The sequence below is a fragment of the Loxodonta africana genome, chromosome 18 (genome assembly GCF_030014295.1).
Source record: "Loxodonta africana isolate mLoxAfr1 chromosome 18, mLoxAfr1.hap2, whole genome shotgun sequence".
Taxonomy (NCBI): Eukaryota; Metazoa; Chordata; class Mammalia; order Proboscidea; family Elephantidae; genus Loxodonta; species Loxodonta africana.
The window spans coordinates 9372261-9391236 of record NC_087359.1 but is presented as its reverse complement, the minus strand read 5'-3'; positions in this window follow the sequence as shown (position 1 = coordinate 9391236).

Here is an 18976-nt window from a genome sequence, read left to right as displayed (position 1 = left end):
TACTAGAAATAAACTATTTCAAAATCTTACAAACCCATGCCAAAAACTAAAAACCGTTGCCATCAAGTCAATTCCAACTCATAGAGACCCTTTAGGACAGAGTAGAATTGTCCCATAGAGTTTCCAAGGAGCAGCTGGTGGATTCAAACTGTCAACATTTTGGTTGACAGCTGAGATCTTAACCAAAAAAGGACAGAAAAATAGATATTTCTTTGAAAAAAAATTTTTTTATATGCAAGGCAATTCGCCTAAGAAACAATTTATCCTGTACATGTTTAAAAAGAGCTCAGGGTGTTGGGTTGTTGTTAGTTGCCATTGACCTTATATATAACAGATTGAAAAGTTGCCTGACCTTGCACCATCTTCATGATCATTAGCATGTTTGAGTCTGTTGTTGCAGATACTCTAAGAGTTGGGACTCACTGACAATTACTTTTGAAAGATAACAAGAGTGCATAAGGCTGGTAGATCCATTTTATGTCACATTTATGCCCCTCTGGAGTTGGATTAAAAAAAGTCCCTTGGTGGCACAAATGGTTTGCACTTGACTGCTAAACTAAAGAATAGTAGTTAGACCGATTCAGTGGTGCTACAGAAGAAAGACCTGGAGATCTCCTTCTACAAAGATTATAGCCAAGAAAATCCAACGGAGCAGTTCTACACTGTAACACATGGGGTCGCCTTAAGTCGAAGTTGACTTGATAGAAATGGGTAGAGTTGGACTCACAATGTGTAGTTGGATGCTTCCTGACTTCACCTAGAGGGCAGAAACATCAACCCCTACACATTCTCTCCTCGTGCTCTTAGAATCCTAGTAGTCCCCAGAGTTTGCCTCATGGGAGGTCATGATGTGTCATGCCAGCTACCTGTGGCTTCTTGCCTGACACTCACCCACTATGCTGGGAACCCTGTTCACCTACAGGCTTGGGATTTTTGCTGAGTACTGCTACCTCTGCTGGGCACCCCAGCCTCTCTTCAGGTACCTCACACTTACTACATACGTGCATGTTCTAATACACTGGAATCCTGTGTTGATCAATATTCAGTATGCTCATGTCTGTTACATAGCACTTGGACCATTCTTTGACAATGTTCAATATTGACTGAGATTTGTAGCTATTTCTGTATTTTATAATCCCTTGCCAGCCCTGGTTACGCTTTGCCCGAGGGTGGCATGGTGTGGGGAAACAGTGTTGACTTTGCAGCCAAGCCATCTTGAGTTCAAATATTAACTCTCTTACTCATTAACCTGGTGGTCTTAGGAGACTCATTTTACGTACCTGAGTTTGAGTGTTCCATCTAGAGCTAGAGAGTTTGCTGCAAAGATGAAAGCATTTAAAGCAAATAGCCCAGTGCCCTCACTATATTGGTCTTTGTAAAAAAAAATGCAACTTTTAATTGTAGTACCTTGTGTAGCTTCAAACAAACACACAAACACACATAGCAGTATGGGTTAGTGGTTGTATTATTACCATGTAACAAATTATCGCAGAACTTGGTGGCTTAAAACAACAAGTATTTACTACCTCACACTTTCTGTGGGTCAGGAATCCACTGCTCTTCACTTACTAGCTGCACAAGCTCCATCTCTCTGTGCCAGGCTTTCTTACCTATAAAGAGGGAATAATACAGCTCTGACCTCACAGGTTGCTACGATGAGGAAACAAGTGCTTATCTAAAACTCGACCTAGCACTAGGCAAGCCCTATGGAAGCTTTCGTTGTTATTATAAGGGTTTGCCTAAGGCTAAAAATTTGTGAATGTTAGGAGAATAAAAATGGGAATTTCAAAATTAGTTTCCAGAGTAGGCAATATATTTGTTACACTCATTATCCATTAAGAGGTGCACTGAGGAGCAAAAACACAACTCAGCCTCCAAAATGGCAGAACTGTAAATGGCTTGCAGCGTAGTGGTTATGAGGTTGACTGCTAACCAAAAGTTTGACAGTTTGAATCCAAGAGCTGCTCCTGAAACCCTATGAGGCAGTCCTACTCTGTCCTACAGGGCTGCTGTGAGTTGAAATCCACTCGACTGGAAATAGGTTTTGTTTTGGTTTGGTTTTAAGCTGTGTAGCCAGAGTTTTTCTCAGCTCAGTGCCTTAGCCAAAGAGGAAGGCTGGCCTTGATGAATCAAAATCTCACTCTGAAAAGTCCTATAGGCCCAAATTCTCAGCATCTGAATCACAGCAGCTTTGCCCCATTTCTGATGGTCCCCTAGGCCTATTCTGAAGGAGAAAATAGAGGCCAGGGAAACTTTGATTTTGCCCTTCAGCAAGAATGTATTTGAGGACAGTCCATTTTAGCTCAAGGTCAGCAAGAATGTATTTGAGGACAGTCCATTTTAGCTCAAGGTTACAGAGTTCCAATAGGACTAAAGTCAAAGTCAACATATCTTTGCAAGTCATTATTGACTTTAGCAGATGGATAGCTATCCCTCCGTCCCCACTACACTTGAAAATCATGCAACTTCCAGTAAAGAAAACAGAGCTTGCTCATGATCTACCTGCCAGGTTGGAGATGTAGGGATGAGGGAAGTCAGAGGCCAGCCTCCAGCTTCTTAGAGAGAGTCATCGCACAAGGGCCTCCATAACACATCTTTTTTCACATCATAGCAGTAGAGAATTTAAAGAATTCACCACCCTTCACTTCACTCCCACCCACGTACCCAGGAGAGTGGGTGCCTGGAAGTTATTGTCATTAATGAAGTTCGATGATGGGAAATGACATAGGAAATCTGTTGAGATTTTCATGAATTGTTGTTGTTGTTAGCTCTTGTGGAGTTGGCTCCTGACTCACGGTGTCACCATGCACAATGGAATGAAATGCTGCCTGGTCCTGCACCATCCCCACCATTGGTTGCAGATCAGACCACTATGATCCATAGGGTTTTCACTGGCTGATTTTCAAAAGTAGATTGCCAGGCCTTTCTTTCTGGTCTATTTTAGTCTGGAAGCTCCACTGAAACCTATTCAGCAACATAGCAACACACAAGCCTCCACTGACAGAGGGGTGGTGGCTGCAAATGAGGCCCACCGGCTGGGAATCAAACTCAGATCTCCCGCATGGAAGGTGAAAATTCTACCACTGAACTACCCGTGCCTCTGCAATTTATAAAACCAGTTTGAAATCTCAGGTGCCCAGTTCCACCCAATATTTTGGACTGAGAGAGAATAATAATAAAAATAGTAAGTTTATTGCATGCACATAACATGTTAGACACTTTGCTAAATGCTTTCACGGATTGCCTCATTTAATTCTCAGAAGCACCCTATCAGGTATGTATGATTATTATGTCTTTCTGCAGATGAAGAAACTGTGACTTAGAGAAATTACAGAACTAGTGGCCAACTAATGGTTTGAAGTCCAGAAGCCTGACTTCAGAACCTATGCTCTTTACCGCAATGCTAACGGTGAAAGAACTTTCAAACTGACTTTGCATATCCGTGCCTGTGCGTGTGCAGATTGTTAGCTTGTAAGCAGCCCTGTTTAAAATCATAGAGTGAGGGGGCATATAGTGTGATTTGACGGACTGTCCCACTGTCTCTCTCCCTCCCCCAGTAGGCTCAATGCAAAGCTCCAATGATCTGTAGTTGTTGGCATCAGGGGAAAGACAGAACAGTTGTGGGATGAAGGCATTTTTCTCTCAGATCCAGGGCCTACACTGAGTACACTCTATCACTTTGGAAAAGTCTGGAGTCCTAGCACAGCCAGCACCAGCATCCTAAAGATGTTGGGAAACCAAAAACTACATCTTAACTCACTAGTCCCTGATGAGATGGTGAGAGAACTCTTTCTGAAAAAAGAAAGATTTGAAGTATACCAGCTGAGTCTGACAAAAATGGGTAAGGGAAGAAGGGGAGGAACACTGCTTTTCTCCCTGTTCCTGAGGTCTCCTGGAGCAAAGGTGGGGACCAGAGATGGAGATGAGGATAAAAGGGTCAAATACGAAGAGCTGTATCATTAGAGTGCCCATAAGGAAAGGAGACAGCTATGCGGTTCTGCTTGCGGTGTGTTCTGGACATGAAGCAGAACACAAGTGGGGTGGAGGGTTCTTTCTGCCACTTTGGCACAGTGACTATTTGAATGGAATGAAGAAATACAATCACAAACACCATTGTAGAAGGCACAGCAGGTCTAATGAGGCAACAGCTCCACCAAAAATAGCCAAAATAACTGGGAGCCATGGATCAGGAGCAATGGTAAACACCACTACATGGAAAAAGAGTTTGTATTAGATTTTTATGAGGACATAGAACTTCCTGAAAAATAACTTCAAACCTTTATAAAAATAAAGGAGTGATTTGGGTCTAGGATCTCAGTGATTCTGCTGATGCGACATACTAGTCAATATACTATTAACTACTAAAACAAAACCCAACATCACAATTCCTAACATGATGAAGTAAATTTCCCACTCATGTGGCCATCTGATGCTTGATGTTCATACTTAATAGGTGGTCCTCCATGGTGAAATTTGGGATTTTTCCAACTTGTGGCTCTGCCCTATGCTAGGGCCATGGAGACCTCTTCATTCAGTCTGAATGGTGAAAGCCAGGGTTGAGAATTCACATCTGCCTCTTGACCTTTTCACTCAGCCAAGGTGAAACACACATCACATCTTCTCACATTTCATTGGGAAGGACTAGTCACACGGGCCACCTGGATGTAAAGAATCTGCGGAAAGTTGGCCCACGGCTGGGTCTCTTTTGTTGGTAGGCAGCATGGATCTTTGATGGACATCTAACTAACTATGCAGTCTTCCCCTCTGGCCACCAAATGTCTGCGCACACACTCCTCCCCACTCCCCAAAAGAGACAATTCGAAGTCCCATTCATTACCACATCTAGTTCAGGGGATCTTTGAATCATTGTACTCACTCCTCTTAGACTAGCATTTGGTTCCTCAAGATCTGAGAGCCTATGAACTAAACGACAAGTTACCTGTCCCTCCTCTACATCATTCTCCATATACAAAGGTGAAGCAAGGCTTGGATAACTGCAATAAAACCTCGCATTTAGAAGAGGAAGAAATACAACAGTCACCGTTCCACAGTGAAGATGGAATCTTCAAGGCATGTGTTATAAGGGTTCTCTGCCCTGACGGGTAGGTGGTGGGTGGTGGGAAGAAATCCCTTAAGTAGACCCTGTGAGGAATTCCTTGTCTGTGCTCTGTGGCCCTAGATCCCCCCTCTGAGAGGGTATTTTCTGTCCATTATCCTCGAGGTCACATTTAAAGTGGGCTTTGGGGAATATGCCCTCCCAGAAGGCTATTGGGCACATACTCCTTAAAGGCTCAATCAGGTCCTGACGCTGTTATATTTTCTGCCTTGTTGAGAAGGTTAATATGCATACAGAGAGAAGGATGAGGCTGACAGAGAAAAGCAGATATAAGAGACAGAAGATCCTGATGACATTTGAGCTCCTGGTTCTAGCTCTTCCTGCAGCTCAAATGAATCCTTCCCTCTTCACTCTTTAGATAGTTCCGCTCTTCTTAGATTCTGTGAGATAACCAGAAAGTCACTGGAAACCGAGAATGCTCATCAATACAATCCTTCAATGAACCCAACTATCAAAGGCATTTCATTAGGTGCCACAGACACTCCAGTGCTTCAGCTGGACTTGAGGTTTAATAATTTTTGCCACATTTTTACTATGAAATATCCATTAGGTAGCGCAGAGGCAAAGAAGTAAGTAGAGTAACTGACTTATAAGCAGATGCATTTACTTGAGCGAGAATAGAAAATGAAAATGGGTCATACCACAGTGGTTGCCAGATAACCTGATCTTGCTCCAGAAGGTCGTTAAGTTTGTAGCAGTGATAAAAACATTCACAAAACATCAACAAGTGGGGTCACTTTTTCTGGAGCCTTGCTACTGTTCGAAAACAAATATATTTGTCGGTAAATTGGTGTAGACATTAGGCTAGATGACCTTCCAACCTGGAGATTTAAAAAATTTATGATAGTTCTTATTTAGATAAGTGCTTCTTAAACTTTGTCCCCATCATGGTATGCACAGAAAATAATTCTATTTCAGGCACTTTGGGGAAAGTGGAGGAGCGTTCTTGGAGCTGGTCATTGGCCTAGGGGCTCCAGCTCGCCAGGAGCCACCCTCATCCCCAGTGCTGCCTGAGTACCTTCTCCAGGCCCCTGTTCATGGCACACCAGCTGGGAAGCTTGGGTCTACAGGTTCTGTTCACAAAATAGCTATCTCAGTCTGTAGTTTGATTCCAAATCTGACAAAGGAGTTTGTATGACCTATAATTTTAGGAAGATTGAGCATGTTTGCTTGGGTTGCTGTCATTTTGAAGCTTGCCAATACTGTCTGTCAAAACTTGAACGTTTCAGGCAATGTGTAATTAGTAGCAGCTGGTTAGCTGGTATTTTTTGTCCTTAGATGTTAGTCAAGAGACACTAGATTAAAAATGAGAATAAGCATTATTTTATGTTAAAGTTGATAAAACACAACTGCTTGAAACTGGGGGATTATTTTTAGCCTTTGAGATGACAGTTGAATACGCATGTAAATATTAAGTGCTTTAGACAGAGTCATTTCTTTGCCTTGCCCAGTCCCCCCAATCTCCTAATTAAGCAGCTCATCCTGACCTGAAGTGGATATTTTTTTGAAGCCATAACCCCAGTGCCATTGAGTCGATTCCAATGACCCTATATTTCCCTTGTTATATGGCTTCAAACTATAGGGTCGCTATGAGTTTGAAGCCATATAACAAGGGAAATGGATACCGAAAACAGGGCAATAGCATTGTGCTGGCTTTGGGGTACACTTAAGTCCAAAACAAAAAAAAGAATTTCAGAGTGTGCTGTGATCAGGAGTCTGTATCTTAGATCCGATGCTGTCTAAGTCACTCTTAAAATCCATCTTGGCTTTTTGAAATGCCATTTTAGGTATAAAAGTTTGTTTTAGAGTGATGCTTCTGGAAAAGGAAGCTGTGCAGGTTAAAGACAATATTCCTTTCATGGAGAGTTGGAGTCTATTTGACCTTGAACCTGAGCGGGCTCTGTGGCTTGTTTGACCAGAAGTAAGGCTACCATCGCATGATGCAAGATAATAAGAAAGCTTCTCCTCATAAAAACTCTGCTTTATGAATGTAAAAGATCACATGCATCTATGAGCTAGGATATGCCCAATCAGTGCTGATTTCTGAAGGCTAAGAATTTTGCCTGCAGTTCAAAACTGAAATAGAAAGGAGAAATTTCAGACGTTTCTCAGAAAGCTAGGGAGATAGGAGGAAGGCATAGATGGAGCTAACCTAAGCCAAGCAAAGGGTTTGAATAGATTCATTCTGGCTCCAACCCCAACTGAGAATTTGCATTTCCACTCCAGATACACTGAATCAGAATCTACATTTTAACAAGATCCCCAGGTGATTCTTATGTGAAATGTAACAAGATCTTGTTAAAATGTAGATTCCAATTCAGTATATCTGGGGGTAGAAATGCAAATTCTCAGCAGGGGTCTGAAGCAGAATGAACTGGCTTGAAGCCCTGAGCTACACATTAGGCAGATAATTCATCTGAAGGGAAGAATTCAGATGATGCCTCACAAAAGACAAGAATGACCATACACTTGCTCCTATTAAGTGCTTGAAAAATAAATCTCAGATAAAGCATGAGGACTCGAGATTGGCCCTACAGAGATATGTTAATTGAACTGAGGATGTTATCTTCCTCTCTTTGTTCTGTTCATTTTGAAATGGCACAATTTTCAAAGATTATACACTAATAGGGTTACACAAAAGGTAGTTTAATCCATGGCCTTGCCTATTAGAACAAAGAAACAGCAGAAGTGAGGAATGTATGGGTTAGAAAGCTTAGAGATGGCAAGCATTTGTCACTGAAGAGCTGTAAAGCCTTCAAAATCAACACAGGCCAGAGCCTGATCAAACTCTGGACCCAACAGTCAAGATCAAGGACATTTGCTGATAAGAGTAGATCTTGAACTGCATTTATTGAGATCTTTTTTTTAAAGCAGTACAGCTATTTGGGACCATTAAGACACCAAACTGCAGTTACACATAGCCTTGATCCTTTGTGTATTATACTTCCTATGGTTATGCTGAAGGAAGTCTATATGCTTAGGTTGCTATGAGTTGGAATCAACTCAAAGGCAACAGGTGTGTGTGTGTGTGTTTGTGTGTGTGTACACTCCAGGTAAAGGGCAAATTTATAAAAATAAACAGCAATGCAATAGCCACACTTTCATTAAGAATAATAAGATCCCAAACGATGATATAATGGATGGGGAAATGGTATTTTCCACAACGTCCAAGGAAAGTACACCCTTTTGAATGACACCCCCTGCCACCCACATGTCTGTTAGCTGATTGGATAACTATAAAGTTTCATCCACAATTTTGGGAAAGGGAAAGGGAAGGATCAAAGCAGAATTCCCTATGGTGAGAACTGCTGACTGCAAAAGTAGAAAAAAAATCAAGAATTGAAACCTGAGAAAACAGAATTTAGCCAAGGAAAAGAGCAGAGGATATGGCATGGGTAAGAAAGAGACAAGGGTTAAGGACTAGTTTTTTTTTTTGTATATAAATTTTTATTTATGTATTTATTTATTTTTTATTGTACTTTAGATGAAGGTTTACAGAACAAACTAGTTTTTTATCAAACAGTTAGTACGCATATTGTTTTATGACATTGGTTAACAACCCCACGACATATCAACACTGTCCCTTCTCAACCCTGGGTTCCCTACTACCAGTTGTCCTGTTCCCTCCTACGTTCCAGTCCTTGCCCCAAGAGGGCTGGTTGTCCCTTTAGTCTTGTTTTGTTCCATTGACCTGTTCAATCTTTGGCTGAAGCGTGAACCTCAGGAATGACCTCATTACTGAGCTGAAAGGGTGTCCAGGGGCCATACTCTCAGAGTGTCTCCAGTCTCTGTCAGGCCAGCAAGTCTGGTCTTTCTTTTTGAGTTAGAAATTTGTTCTATATTTTTCTCCAGCTCTATCTGGGACCCTCTATTGTGATTCCTGTCAGAACAGACAGTGGTGGTAGCCAGCCACCATCTCATTGTTCTGGATTCAGTCTGGTGGAGGCCATGGTAGATGTGGTCCTTTGGTCCTTTGCATTAATCTTCCCCTTGTATCTTTAGTTTTCTTCATTCTTCCCCACGCCCGAAGGGGTGAGACCAATGGAATATCCTAGATGGCTGCTCACAGGCTTTTAAGACCCCAGATGTTACTCACCAAAGTAGAATGTAGAACATCTTCTTTATAAACTATGTTATGCCAATTAAGCTAGATATTCCCTGAGATCATGATCCCCACAGCCCTCAGCACGGCAATTTGGTCCCTCAGGGAGTTTGGATGTGTCTATGGAACTACTATGACCTTGCCTTGTACAGGTCATGCTGACTTCCCCAGTATTGTGTACTGTCTTACTCTTCACCAAAGTTTTCACTTATCTATTGTCTATTAAGTGTTTTTCCATTCCCACCCCTCCCCTGCCTCATAACTATCAAAGATTGTTTCTTTTTGTATGTAAACACTTTCATGAGTTTTTATAGTAGTAGTCTCATGTAACATTTGTCTTTTCGTGATTGCCCTCAGCATAATGCCCTCCAAATTCATCCATGTTATGAGATACTTCATAGATTCATCAGTGCTCTTTATCCTTGTGTAATACTCCATTGCGTGTATGTACCACAGTTTGTTCATCCATTCATCTGCTGATGGGCATCTAGGCTGTTCCCATCATTTTGTTATTGTGAACAATGCTGCAGTGAATATGGGTGTGCGTATGTCTATTCGTGTGACGACTGTTATTTCTCTAGATACATTCTTAAGAGTGGGCTTGCTGGATCATACAGTATTTCTATCTCTAGCTTTCTAAAGAAGCGCCATATTGTTTTCCAAAATGGCTGTATCATTTTGCTTTCCCATCAGCAGTGCATAAAAGTAAGGACCAGTTTTTAGAGTGGTGCATTTAAAAGGACACTGCATTACTGAGGGAGGTGAGACACTCTGTGTGGCATTTTAAAATGCTTTCCAGGGAGAACGGTCAGTGAGCATTATACTAAAGTGATGGACACATGGGTAATGTTTAATGTTTAACTGAAACAGACCCAAGGCCTACTACACTGAGACTATGAATATTTTTACAATTTAACATTATTACATTCCTAAAAATGCTAATTACATTTTGCCATGTATTCCTTATCTGTACTTCAGGAGGTCAGAAAAAGCATTGTTAAATGATACCGATGTCTATATAATTCTTAATTGTTGTTAACAAGTAACTTTGATCATCTTCCTTTATTTTATTAAACAGCTAAGGGAATATGGGCTTAAATTTTTTTCCGCAGGGCCTGCACGCCCCCTGGTGGAGACAAATTTCCACAACCCCTGTGTTCTGTTGCACGTAGGGTCACTGTGAGACGGAACTGACTCTATGGCACCTAAGAACAACAAAAACAATGTCCTAATGTTAACTTTGGGCAGTTCTACTCTGTCCTATAGGGTCCCTATGAGTCGGAATCGACTCGACGGCACTGGGTTCTGGGAAAGTTAACTTGTCAAAGGTAACTACAAGACTTGGTTTTACACCTTGATCTTTGTAAAGATTAACAGGGCCTGTGGCCTTATTTATGGCCAGAGAATGACGTGGAAAAACCGTTTCTTCACTCACAGTTTGAGTACTTGGGGCTCCTCCTCCACAAGTATTCTAGCACAGATTTCCCCGTGTCTTCCATCCCGGGCTGTTTTATAAGGTCCAAGTCATTTTGTGAAAGAAGCAAAAACATAATAAACTAAAAACCAAGCCCGTTGCTGTCCAGCCAATTCGGACTCCTCGAGACACTACAGGCCAGAGTAGAATTGCCCCATAGGGTTTCCAAAGAGTGGCTGGTGGATTCGAACTGCCAACCTTTTGGTTAGTAGCTGAGTTCTTAACCATTGTACCACCGGGGCTCTGAAAAAATACTATAGTATTGTTATACTGTTAATTGCTGGCAAGCAATGATATCTGATGTAGTAATCTCTTTCCTTATATTAAAGGTAACCATCTTTCCCCTCCCCCAGATGTTTTAAATTTTTTACTGTGGTAAAACATATTTAACAAAATATTTGCCGTTTCAACCATTTTTACATGTACAATTCAGTGACATTAATTAGATTACAATGTTTATGTTTACTGTGAGAGAATAAAATTCTGTTTGTATTTCTTCTTTGGAGAAATGTCTTATTCAAGTCCTTGGTCCATTTTTGAAGAGGGTTGTTTGTCTTTTTGTTGAGTTGTAGGAGTTCTTCCTATATCCTGGGTATTGTCTTAGTCATCTAGTGCTGCTATAACAGCATTACCACAAGTGGATGGCTTTAACAAACAGAAATTTATTCTCTCACAGTAAACATAATACTGTAATCACTATCCGTTTCCAAATTTTTTCCTTACCGTTAATAAAAGCTCACCCCTTAAACAATGCATCTCCATTTCCCCCTCTCCCCCAACCCCTGGTAACCGCTAATAAAATTTGGTCTCTACACACTTGCCTCTTTTAGATATTTGATATAAGTGGGATCATACAATATGCCTTTTTGTGTCTGAATTATTCACTCAGTATAGTATTTTAAAGATTTATCCATGTTATAGCATGTATCAAAACTTTATTTCTCTTTACAGCAGAATAATATTCCCCTCTATGGATATACCACATTTTGTTTACCCCTTCGTCTGTGGATGGACACTTGGATTGTTTCCACATTTTGGCTACAATTAATAATGCTGCAATGAACAATAGCATACAAGTAACTGTTCGAGCCTCTGCCTTTCAAGTCTTCTGGGTATATCTACCTAGGAGTGGAATTGGTAGGTCATATGGTAATTTTAACTTTTTGAGGAGCCATCAAACTGTTTTCCATAGTGGCTGCACCATTTTACCTTCCCACCAGCAATGCACAAGGGTTCCAGTTTCTTTACATCCTAGCCAACACTTGTTATTTTTTGATAATAGCCACTCTGGTGGGGATGAAGTGGCATCTCATTGTGGTTTGATTTGCATTTCCCTAGTGGCTAAGAATCTTAAGCATCTTTTCATATGCTTGTTGGCCTTTTGTATTTCTTCTTTGGAGAAATGTCTTATTCAAGTCTTTTGTCCATTTTTAAAGAAGGTTGTTCGTCTTTTTGTTGAATCGTAGGAGTTCTTTCTATATCCTGGGTATTGTCTTAGTTATCTAGTGCTGCTATGATAAAAATACCACAAGTGGATGGCTTAATAAATCAGATTCATTCTCTCACAGTCTAGGAGGCTAGAAGTCTGAATTCAGGGCACCAGCTCCCAGGCAATGTTTTCTCTCTCTTTCATCTGTCTTCTTGTGGTCTAGGAGCTTCTCAGTGCATGGACCCCGGGTCCAAAGGATGTGCTCCACTCCTGGCACTTCTTTCTTGGTGGCCATGAGGTCCCCCATCTCTGCTAGATTCTCGTTTATGTCTCAAAAGAGATTGACTCAAGACACAATCCAGTCCTGTAGATTGAGTCCTGCCTCATTAACATGACTGCCTGTAATCCTGCCTCATTATCATCATAAAGGTTAGGATTTACAACACACAGGAAAATCACATCAGGTCACAAAATGGTGGATGACACATAATACTGGGAATCATGGCCTCACCACAAGTGGACACACGTTTTGGGGGGACACAATTCAGTCCATAACAGATATTTAACCCTTATCAGATACGTGGTTCTCAAATATTTTCTCCCATTCTGTAGGCTGTCTCTTCACTTTGTTTATAAAGTCCCTTGATACACAAATTTCTTTTTAATTTTGAAGTCCCACTGATCTGTTTTGTCTTTTGTTACTTGTGCTTTTGGTGTCATAGCTAAGAATCCATTGGCAAAAACTAGGTTCCTAAGCATTACTTCTATATTTTGTTCTAAGAGTTTTATGGTTTTAGTTCTTACATTTAGGTCCTTCATTCATTTTTTAATTAGTTTTGCATAATTGACCTTTATATATGTCTGTTAGGTCTATTTGGTTTCTAAACCAAAAAAACCCATTGCTTTCGAGTTGATTCTGACTCATAGCAACCGTATAGGACAGAGTAGAACTGCCCCATAGGGTTTCCAAGGAGCAGCTGGTGGATTTAAACTGCAAACCTTTTTGTTAGCAGCCATAGCTCTTAACTACTGTACCACCAGGGCTCCAGCTTGTTTATAGTGCTGTTCAAATTCTCTATTTTCTTACTGATTTTTCTAGATATTCTGTCCATTATTGAAAATGGTGTATTCAAGTCTCCAATTATTATTGTAGAAATGGCTCTTTCTCTCTTCCATTTTGTCAATATTTGCTTCATATATTTTGAAGTTCTGGTGTTAGGTTCATAAATATTTATAACTGTTATATCTTCTTGATGACTTGACACTTTCATCATTATAGAACCCCTATGTGTCTGTCAGTTTGTCGTACTGTGGGGTCTGGCGTGTTGCTGTGAGGCTAGAAGATACACCACCAGTATTCAGATACCAGCAGGGTCACCCATGGAGGACAGGTTTCAGCAGAGCTTCCAGACTAAGTCAGACCAGGAAGAAGGACCTGGTGATCTACTTCTGAAAAGAATTAGCCAGTGAAAATCTTACGAATAGCAGTAGAACATGTGCCCCTACATTGGGAAGCACTCAAAAGATGACTGGGGAAGAGCTGCCTCCTCAGAGTCGGCGGTAATGACGTGGACAGAGTAAAGCTTTTGGGACCTTCATCTGCTGATGTGGCATGACTCAAAATGAGAAGAAACATCTGCAAAGATCCATTAATAACTGGAACCTGGAATGTATGAAGTATGAATCTAGGAAAATTAGAAATCTTCAAAAATGAAATGGAACACATAAACATCAATATCCTAGGCATTAGTGAGCAGAAATGGACTGGTATTGCCATTTTGAATTGGACAATCATATAGTCTACTATGCCAGGAATGACAACTTGAAGAGGAATGGTGTTGCATTCATAGTCAAAAAGAACATTTCAAGATCTATCCTGAAGTACAACACTGTCAGTGATAGGATAATATCCATATGCCTACAAGGAAGACCAGTTCATATGACTATTATTCAAATTTACCCACCAACCACTGAGGACAGAGATGAAGAAATTGAAGATTTTTATCAGCTTCTGCAGTCTGAAATTGATCAAACTTGCAATCAAGGTGCATTGATAATTAATGGTGATTGGAATGTGAAAGTTGGAGGTAAAGAAGAAGGATCGGTGGTTGGAAAATATGGCCTTGGTGATAGAAAAAACGTCAGAGATTGAATGGTAGAATTTTGCAAGACCAATGACTTCTTCATTGCAAATACCTTTTTTACCAAATAAACAGTGAATACACACATGGGCCTCACCAGATGGAATACACAGGAATCAAATTGACTACATCTGTGGAAAGAGACAATGGAAAAGCTCAATATCATCAGTCAGAACAAGGCCAGGGGCCAACTGTGGAACAGACCATCAATTGCTCATATGCAAGTTCAAGTTGAAACTGAAGAAAATCAGACCAAGTCTACAGGAGCCAAAATGCGACCTTGAGTATATCCCACCTGTATTTAGAGACCATCTCGAGAATAGATTTGACACATTGAACACTAGTGACTGAAGACCAGAAGGGTTGTGAAATGCCATCAAGGACATCATACATGAAGAAAGCAAGAGGTCATTGAAAAGACAGGAAAGAAAGAAAAGACCAAGATGGATATCAGAGGAGACTCTGAAACTTGCTCTTGAACATCAAGCACCTAAAGCAAAAGGAAGAAATGATGAAGTAAAAGAACTGAACAGAGGATTTCAAAGGGTGGCTCCAAAAGACAAAGTGTTATAATGACACGTGTGTAAAGAGCTGGAGACAGAAAACCAAAAAGGGAAGAACACGTTTGGCGTTTCTCAAGCTGAAAGAACTGAAGAAAAAATTCAAGCCTCGAATTGCAATAGTGAAGGATTCCATGGGGAAAATATTAAACGATGCAGGAAGCATCAAAAGAAGATGGAAGGAATACACAAAGTCATTATGCCAAAAAGAATTAGTCAGTGTTCAACCATTTCAAGAGGTGGCATATGATCAGGAATGGATGGTACTGAAGGAAGAAGTCCAAGCTGCTCTGAAGGCATTGGCAAAAAACAAGGCTCCAGGAATTGACGGAATATCAATTGAGATGTTTCAATAAATGGATGCAGCACTGGAAGTGCTCACTTGTCTATGCCAGGAAATATGGAAGACAGCTTCCTGCCCAACTGGAAGAGATCCATATTTATGCCTATTCCCAAGAAAGATGATCCAATTGAATGTGGAAATTATCAAACAATATCATTAATATATTGACAGGGAACTGCCAGAAATTCAGGCAGGATTCAGAAGAGGACGTGGAACCAGGGATACCATTGCTGATGTCAGATGGATCCTGGGGGAAAGCAGAGAACACCTGAAGGTTGTTTACCTGTGTTATTGACTATGCAATGGCATTCAACTGTGTGGATTATAACAAACTATGGACAACATTGCAAATAATGGGAATTCCAGAACACTTAATTGTACTCATGAGGAACCTGTACATAGATCAAGAGGCAGTTGTTTGGAGAGAACAAGGGGATATCGAGTGGCTTAAAGTCAGGAATGGTGTGAGTCAGGGTTGTATCCTTTCACCGTACCTATTCAATCTGTAAGATGAGCAAATAATCCAAGAAGCTGGACTATATGAAGAAGAACAAGGCATCAGGATTGGAGGAAGGCTCATTAACAACCTGTGTTATGCAGATAACACAACTTTGCTTGCTGAAAGTGAAGAGGTCTTGAAGCACTTACTAATGAAGATCAAAGACCATGGCCTTCAGTATGGATTACAACTCAACATAAAGAAGACAAAAATCCTCATAACTGGACCAATAAGCAACATCATGACAAATGGAGAAAAGATTGAAGTTGTCAAGGATTTCATTTTATTTGGATCCACAAACAACACCCATAGAAGCAGCAGTCAAGAAATCAAAAGATGCATTGCATTGGGCAAATCTGCTGCAAAGGACCTCTTTAAAGTGTTGAAAAGCAAAGATATCACCTTGAAGACTAAGGTGTGCTTGACCCAAGCCATGGTATTTTCAATGGCATCATATGCATATGAAAGCTTAACAATGAATAAGGAAGACTGAAGAAGAATTGATGCCTTTGAATTGTGGTGTTGGTGAAGAATATCGAATATACCATGGACTGCCAAAAGAATGAACAAATCTTGGAAGAAGTACAACCAGAACCCTCCTTAGAAGCAAGGATCGCAAGACTGCGTCTTACATAGTTTGGACATGTTGTCAGTAGGGATCAGTCCCTGGAGAAGGATATCATGTTTGGTAAAGCACAGGGTCATTGGAAAACAGGAAGACCCTCAACAAGTGGCTGCAATGATGGGCTTAAGCATAACAATAAGTGTAAGGATGGTGCGGGACTGTGCAGTGTTTTGTTCTGTTCTGCATAGGGTTGCTATGAGTCAGAACTGACTCAATGGCACCTTATCAACAACATAACACCCTTTGTCTTTTATAACAGATTTTGACTTAGAGTTTCTTTAGTCCTATATCAATACAGTCATTCCAGCTTCCTTTTGGTTGCTATTTTCATGAAACGCTTTTTCCATTCTTTCACTGTAAACCCATTTGTGCTTTGGGGTCTAAGATATGTCTCTTGTAGATAGCATATAGATGGACCATGGGTTTTTTTTTTTTTAACCCATTCTGTTACTCTCTGCCTTTTAAGTGGAGAGTTGAGTCCATTTACATCTAAGGTAATTACTAATTTACTTTTGCCATTTTGTTGTTTGTGTGTGTGTACGTGTCATACCTTCTTTGTCCCTCATTTCTTCCCGTATTGCCATTTGTATTTGATTTTTTTAGTGGATCATTTTTTATTCCCTTTTCTTTTCCTGTTGTGTACATTTTTTAGATATTTTCTTATGGTTATTGTCTTAGTCATCTAGTGCTGCTATAACAGAAATACCACAAGTGGATGGCATTAACAAAGCCATCTAGTCACAGTCTATTAGGCTACAAGTTCAAATTCAGAGCATCTGCTCCAGGGGAAGCCTTTCTCTCTCTGTCGGTCTTCTTATCAATCTTCTCCCAGACTAGGAGCTTCTCTGCACAGGGACCCCAAGTCCAAAGGACACACTCTAATCCTGGCACTGCTTTCTTGGTGGTATGAGGTCCCCCATCTCTCTGCTTGCTTCTCTCTTTTATATCTCAAGAAATTGCCTCAAGACACAATCCAATCTTATAGATTGAGTCCTGTCTCACTAACACAACTGCCACCCATCCTCCCTCATTAACATCATAGAGGCAGGATTTACAACACATAGGAAAATCACACAATACTGGGAATCATGGCCCAGCCAAAATGATACATTTTGGGGAGGACGTAATTCAAGCCATGACAGTTATTATGAAGATTACATCCAGCATCTTAAATTTATAACAAACTAGTTTAAATTGATATCAATGTATCTTCAGTAACATACAAAAACTCTATTCCTATATTGCTCCTCCCCACCCTTATGTAATTATCATAAATTACATATTTATACATTATATGCCCAGTAGCATGAATTTATCATTCTATTTTATATATCTGTCTTTTGGAATCATGTAGTGCTAAAGTTACAAACCAAAATTACCATAAGACTGGTCCTTATATTTGCTCATGAGATTACCTTTATTGGAGACATTTCTTTACTACATGTATCTTCATGTTATCGTCTAGTGTCCTTTCAGTTCTTTCTGAAGAACTCCTTTAGCATTGCTTCTAGGGCATGTCTAGTGATAACAAACTCCCTCAGCTTTTGTTTATCTAGGAATTACTTAATTTAGCTGTCATTCTTGAAAGATGGTTTTGTTGCATATAGAATTATTGGTTGATAGTTCTTTCTTTTAGCACTTTAAATATATCATCCCACTGCCTTCTGGCCTCCAAAGTTTCTCAGGGGAAATTGATGCTTAGTCTTATTGAGGACCCCTTATATGTGACAATTTGCTTCTCTCTTGTGGCTTTCAGGAGTTTTTTATTTTTGGTTTTTGATTATGTGTCTTGGTGTGGGTCCCTTTGGGTTTACCCTGATTGGAGTTCATTGAGTTTCTTAGATTTGTAGATTCATGTCCTTCATTAAATTTGGAAAAATGTCTGCCATTATTTCTTCAAATATTTTTTTCTGTCCCTTTCTTTCTTCTCCTTTTGTGATTCCCATGATGCATACTTTCGTTTGCTTGATAATGCCCTACAATTCCATTAGACTTTGCTCAGTTTTCTTGTGTTTTCCTTTTACTTTTTACACTTTACATTTTGATTGCCTTATTCTCTAGTTTGCCAAGTCTTCTGTCAGCTTTAATCTGCCATTGAACTCTTCCATTGATTTTTCATTTCAGTTATTGTATTTTTCAGCTCCAGTAATTCTGTTCGGTTCCCTTTTATAGTGTCTATCTCCTTACTGATATTCTGGTTTTGTTCATGTATCATTTTCCTGATTTCCTTTAGTTCTTTGAGCATGTTTAATACTTTACTTTTAAAGTCTTCTAATTTGTCTATTATCCAGGCTTTCACAGAGACAAGACCAGGCCAAACCTTCAGTCCTTCAGGCAGCTCCTAGTCAAATCAGAACAGACATACTAAACAGTTCACCAGCCAAGTTTGCCCAAATCACTCCAAAGCCAGAGATAAGGCCTCCTCTTTGAGAATGGGAGCAATAGTCCACCTACAGTGCAGCCACTCAGCTGCCATGCTGGGAAGAAAAGGGGTAGGGACAGCAGAGTTCATTACCGCAATTCTTTCTTTGCTTAGTTTCCGTAGTTTTCCAGAGTTGACATTACAGATTCCTAGTTGTTTTTCTTGGTGCTTGTGTAGGAGGGTGGGGATCTTAGATCTGCTTGCACTGCCATCTTCCCAGAAATCTCAATATATAAGATTTTTAAAAGCCTGCACTAAGAACTTT